Raw genomic sequence first — 6004 nt, forward strand, 5'->3', positions numbered from 1 at the left:
AAAGAGATATTATTTTTCCCTTAAGCTTGATTTTCTAGATTTTACGTTCTTTTTAGATTTCTCTCTAGCCCTAGTTTTTCATGGACAACACCATGGATTCCTCCATGGATTTGTCCTTGAATTTGTTACTTTAATTCATTAAGGTAATTTATTTCTCTCTTTTAATTATGTTTTTGGATGAAAACAACGGGACCTTGCCGAAGGTCTAGAGAGGTGGTGAAGACTGGGCTCGGTCCAAATGATGTTGGGCCGAGGGTTTCCTGCACAACTAACACACGTAAACTAGCCTCGGGGGTGTTGTCGAGGAAGGCCCCTCCGATGCTAAAGTCAGTACAATGTGTAGAGAGAAATAGCTGTGCAAGAGAATTAATTGCTTGAGGCTATATGTGAATGAATGTAAAGTTGTACAATTGATGGCTTTTATACCTTTGCATAACTTGGAGAAGTGGGCCTAAGTCAAATGGGCTTGCCATATTGACTGACCTTGACTTTAGCACAATTGGACTAAATTGGACCCAAACAACTTGCCCCCAGACTTGATTTGGAAGGATGACGGGTCGGGTTTGATTAACCAGAAAAAAGGAGGGAAGTAAATGATTTAATTAATCCAAAAAATTTGAATTTAAACCGCAATTAATGAAGTAACGGCAGTTGAATGGATAATTTAGGAAGTTGGACGGATAATGGGTAGTTAATTTGGAGGGAGTGTGTTTAACGGTTACTTAGTGAGGTGTTCAAGAGAAATTAAAGCGCGAACTCCCAGATTCCCATTTCTGGAAATAAAAACAAAAGGAGCGCACTCTCTCTCCTCACTTCTTCACAAACACAAACTAGAACTCACGAAAAACCCTTGAATCTGCATCAAAACTTCACTGAATCCCCGAGAATTAAAATTTGAAACTAAAATTCGTCGCTCCGAACTTGTAGATCGGCAAATTCCGCTTCAGATTAAGGTAATTTTCCTTGATTTCTTTTTATTTTCTTAAAATTTGAACGCACCCCCCTTTTCTTGATTTTTCTTTCGAAATTCCAACAATGGCGAGAGGTGTGAGAGCTAGAGCGCGTCAACCCCAACGATCTAGGCAAATTCCGGATCCAAGGGACCGGACTGAGACTTGGAATGGGGAGAGGGAGGACCCGACCCCGTAGAAGGAATTAGAGCTATCCCGATTTCTTCGGCGCCTCCCCAAGGAACGGAGGAGCCGAGCACTTCTGGGCAGGACGAAGAGGTTCCTGCCACGCTTTGGGACATACTCCCTGGTTTCACTGAATGGGAGGATCCCGAGACGATCTCGTCCATGATGAAGAATAGGCCTTACTCTTGGTGGGTGAGGCATGTCGAAGTGTATCGGTTCGCCGAACAAATTAAACTGCAGTACGGCATTATGGAAGCCGATGGGTATTGGTGCCGAATGCCCACGGCATCAGATAGGATTCATCGTCCACCACCTGGATTTGTGGGGGTGTACACTAGGCAGCTGCAGTATGGGCTGCGCTTTCCCCTGGACGAATTCGTCAGGGACCTTTTGATTTACTACAGGATCTCCCTGTGCCAATTGACCCCTGTCAGCATCCGAAGGGTGATTACATACTTGTTGGTCTGCAAGTTTTTTAAGTACACGCCGAACCTGCACTGCTTCAAAAATCTGCACAAGATGGTGCCGAATGCCCAAAGTAGGTACAGCGACCATGGTCCTGGCTGGTATAGGATTGAGAGCCACTCACAGTACCTGACAATGTGGCCGAACGACTCTTCAGACAAGGACTGGAGAGGACAATGGATATGGTTTAGGGCACCCACAGATCCTGACCACCCTTACGTCTTTAGCGCTCCCAGATATCTATCCAAGCCAGACCCAACGATGTCAGATCTGGGCCCACTCGAGAATGACGGCGAAAGGGACTTCAATCTCAACTAAGAAAATCTCTTAAGGAAGATAGATAATTCCACAGGAGTTGGCCGAATGAAATTTGTTTCGATGACTTGGCTTCCGGACAGTCACTAGGCTTTCCAAGAGAATACACTTGCTGCCGTCGGCCTCAGCCGAAAGTTTAGAGATGGTAAGCTTCTTCGGCTGGGGCCGAGGGCCTTTGTTTTTTTTTTGTCTTGCATTTTCTCTTTAGCGCTATTCAGTGTTTCATTTGCTGAACTAACTTTGTTTATTTTGCTTGTTCAGAGTTAAGCGAGGCTACTGCCAGGGTCAACTACAAGCGCCTTGGAGTTAACGTGGAGAGGACTATAATTAATCCTGCTCCACCCATAACTGATCCGAAGGACCGAGAGCAACACCTGCACTCGACTCATCTCCAGATTGAAGCTGCTGCGCTCTATCAGAGGCAGAAACCTTGGTGGAAGAAGCACGACCCTTGGCTTTGCTTACTTCCCAAAGAAGAGGAAGCTGCTCGGACAGCCAAAGAGGTCGCTCGAGCACTCGAGGCTTGTGAAGGAGGCAAAGAGACCTCTAGGGCTGCCGAAGAGGAAGCAGCAACAGACGAGGCCCAGCCGAGGACTTTGGTAAGTTCTTCAGCAATTTTAGAAGTCTGCTATTTTCTTTCTTTCTTTCTTTCTTCTTTTTTTTTATTTTTTTATTTTTTTTATTTTTTTATTTTTTTACTTTTACTCAAGCCTTTCTTGCCCCCCACTTCTGCAGTCTGAAGAAAAGAGTAGGATGAGAGAAGGCAGCCCGTCCTAAAGACCTTTTGGATTCAGAATCTTCTGATTTCGAAGACATGGATGAGCAGCCTCTCTATTAGAGAAAAAGGAGAAGGACAGGCTCGGCTGTTGTGGGTCCAGATGGCTTTGAGCTGAGGCCGGTGCCAGGGGTTGCAATTAGAGACCCTGTTCCTGGCAGAGGCAGGGCTCAAAGTGTGAGAAGTTCAAGGGGTCCTCTACCCCCAGTTAAGCCACCACCTCGGATCCCATAGCCACCGAAGACCCCACCTCTAGAAACACGGGAGATGGAGGTAGATCAGAGGACTCCTGAGCCGAAAGAAACGGTTCAGGAGGAGGTGCTGAACCAAGAGAGCGCTTCCAAGCTCTCAACTAAGAAGGATGTAGCTACCACGGGGGTAGCTGGGGAGACAGTAGCAGCTGAAGAGACAACGAATGCTGCTACTACTGAAGGGTTTGCTGCGTAGATTCAGCGTGCTGCCGATGCTCTACTGACGCAGCAAGAGGAAAATCCAGTGGTTGAGACAATTAACCTGAATGATACTTGCTAAAGAGACAAAGGACCAGAATGCTGAGGTGCCTTCATCTTCAATTCCCTCATTCCAGACATTCAGGTCCGAAGAAATGGGATTCCATGCCCCATTCATCAACGTTCCGGACAGTGTCCGTGAGACTATTTGGGGTCGTCGAGACGAGGCCGTGGCCTTCTTCGGCACTTTTGATGGAATGTCCGAAATAGAGCGGGCAAGAGAGCTGTCTATGAAGGCCACTGCTGGATGGGGGAGTCCAGCAGGAAGATTCCTGACCCTGCCCATGACAACCAACGCCTGCTGATGCAGGTACTTGCTTTCATTTTGCAACTTCAGCTCTGCAATATTTTTATTTATTTTTTTTATTATTTTTACTGACTTGTGCCTTGGCTTTCAGGTTGTGCACAATCAGACTCTTATTGTAGACCTGATTAACAATCTCCAAGACAAGCTGGAGATTGCCCAGGCTGAAGCATCTCTGGCCGAAACAAAGGCAAAAGCTGCTGAAGTGAAGCAGATTGAGGCTCAGAAGTATGAGAAGCAAGCTGCCGAAGCCCTCAAACAGTTCTGCGAAGCCATGCAAACTGAGATCTTCCCCACTCTATTCGAAGGGGAGCAGCTGATCAATGAGTATGGGGCTGTTGACATCCCCAGCTTCAAGGTGGCTGTTGAGCGCCGAATCGCCGAGGAGGCCAACGCAAGAGTGGCCCTTTAGACCTAAGAGCTGCAGTCAAGGGTTGAAATCCCTAAGGCTAAGGAAACAACCGTCGAGGAGGCACTGAAAGCCAAGGACGCTCATATTTCTCAGGCTAACACCGCTGCTGAAACTCAAAGCCTGAGGATTGAAGATTTGGAGGGCCAGCTGAAGGCCAAAATGGATGGACTGTCCCTAAAAGGTATGGTGTCCTTCGAACAAGTGTATTATTATGATAGCGGGTTCAGAATTATTAGAAAGCTAATATATTCAGTAAGGTCAAGTGATTGGAATGCCTGGGTGGAGGCCGCTTCCGATCAGTAATATTAATATAATTAATATTACAGCTTAATCTTGACTGAACCCTTCGGGTTACACACAAGCAAAATATACAAACCAACTCGACGAATTAATTCGGAAGAAATTAATTCGTCGCCCGAGTGTTAAATATTTAGACGTCGGTAATTCGAGCTTAGAGCGTCGAAACCGAGCGTCGGAAGTCGAGTCGAAAAATAGTGAAAGATGAGACGAGAAATAGTAATAAATCAACAAAAGACCAAAATACCCCTAGCATCGGAATGCCCAAGCAAACCGAGTGCTAAGGGCGTATGGCCTAGCATGGTGGCTAGCATGCTCACCAAGCGGAACTTAGGCTGGCTGGTGCGTGCTAGCGCACCCATGCTAGCATCGCAAAGCTGGGCGCTGCCTAGTGCGTGCTAGCATGCTAGACACAGCCTTGTGCGCACATTGGCTAGCAAGCCATGCTGTAACAAGCTGCAGTAGCTAGTACGCTAGGCGCGCCAGCTAGCCACAGCTAGCAGCAGCATGGCGAGGGCCATTGCTTGCTGCCTAGCAGCGAGGCCAAGGCACGAAGCCACAACAGCCCGCACAAGCATGCTGGGCGTGCTGGGCAGCAGCGCCTAGCAGCCCGCATGCGAGTGCTGGGCCTGCTGGGCTTGCGATGCTCGTAGCTGCCACGGACAGCAGCACATGGCAGCCCACCTTGGCTGCCTTGGTGCCCAAGGGTGGGTGCCATGTGGCTTGTGGTCCTTGAGTGTATGTGGTGTGAGGTGGACTGCTAAGGGAGAGGGAGTGGGGAGCAAGTTTGGTCCCCCCCTTCTCCGAGTGGTCCTCACCAAACCACTCACATGAGCTTGCCACTTGTTGATTTATTACTAGCTTGATTATTTATTTTATTTTAGCTTTAAAATAAAATGGAAAAATCATACTATCCCACATTGATGGGAGAGTAAATGATACTCCCATCATTTCCTATAAATACCCAAGTATGGGCATTAGGAATGATGCTTGAGTGGGAGTTACAAAGAGCATTCCATAATTTTGGGAAAACTCTTAAACTCATATAACACTCGGGTTTTGGTCGGACCTTGCTAACCCCAAGGTAGCGGACCTTAAAGTTGTGTTCGCCTTTTTGTGGGTGGATACCGCCGGAGGCGCGGCGCTTGACGTGCTCGTAGCTTTCAAGTAAGAGCCCCGGTTTTTGGGCGAAGCTCGCTTCGAGGGTAAGATTCGTTCTCCTTTTCTTCGTGATTATTTATTTATGCTTTATGATTTTAATTATTGCGAGTGGTTCCTCGGGTCGGGGTTGGTTCCGCGGTGAGTCGGACTCACCAAACCCCAACAGCGGTATCGGAGCCCCGCTCGTTTATTTTTATAATCATGTTTTTTTTTCAAGGTTTATTTTGGCTTATTTTTCTGGTTTAAGTTGCTAATTAGATTAGTAGCTCGGTTTTATTTATTTTAATCCCGTTTTTAATGTCGAGTTTGGCCTAGAACCCAGATTTTCGCCCAAGACTAGTGAATTTTGGGTGGAAAATGTGTTCTGGGAAGGTTTTTACCCCAAAAGGGACTGTGATTTTAGCCAAATTTTGACCAGAAATGCCTTTTTCGAGGGGTTTTTCATTTTTGACGAAAAATTTTAAGTCTTTTCTAACCTTGAAATTAATGGCATAAATTGTTGATTATATGGTTGATTATTTGCATTATTTTCTGCATTTTTATGTCCCCTTAAAGCACACTTACTTGGTAGTATTTGATGCTTAAAGGTTGATTTATTTTCACATAATTGCAAACTAATTGCTTTTTAGT

This window comes from Chenopodium album, chromosome 20 (genome assembly GCF_948465745.1).
Source record: "Chenopodium album chromosome 20, dcCheAlbu1.1, whole genome shotgun sequence".
In the NCBI taxonomy this organism is placed as follows: Eukaryota; Viridiplantae; Streptophyta; class Magnoliopsida; order Caryophyllales; family Amaranthaceae; genus Chenopodium; species Chenopodium album.